Source organism: Formica exsecta, unplaced genomic scaffold, assembly GCF_003651465.1.
Source record: "Formica exsecta isolate Colony F162 unplaced genomic scaffold, ASM365146v1 scaffold313, whole genome shotgun sequence".
Taxonomy (NCBI): domain Eukaryota; kingdom Metazoa; phylum Arthropoda; class Insecta; order Hymenoptera; family Formicidae; genus Formica; species Formica exsecta.
This window is the reverse complement of record NW_021850387.1, coordinates 81,681-82,044: the sequence shown is the minus strand read 5'-3', so window position 1 is coordinate 82,044 and position 364 is coordinate 81,681.

Below are 364 nucleotides of genomic sequence, written 5' to 3'. Positions count from 1 at the left end.
CTAAAGAGTTCATAAAGAATATAAAAATACAATCAATATTTCATAAAAGTCTATATATAAAATAATGTATATGCCTTAATAGTTTTATCTCTAGATGCAGTAGCGAGCCAAGTGGCTTTAGGATGCCAATCACAAGTAAATATCGGACCACTGTGTGCGGTAAAATGTTGAAAATACCGATCTGGCTTTCTCATGTCCCATTGCTGTACATGTCTATTTTCGGATACAGCAGCAAAAGTATGCGGTTGTGGACAAAATTAAACATCTCTCACCGACTCTGTATTACTAAATATATTAAATAAAAAAATATCCAAAAAAATATATTATACTAAAAAAACACACCGTTACGACCGGCTATCACAAT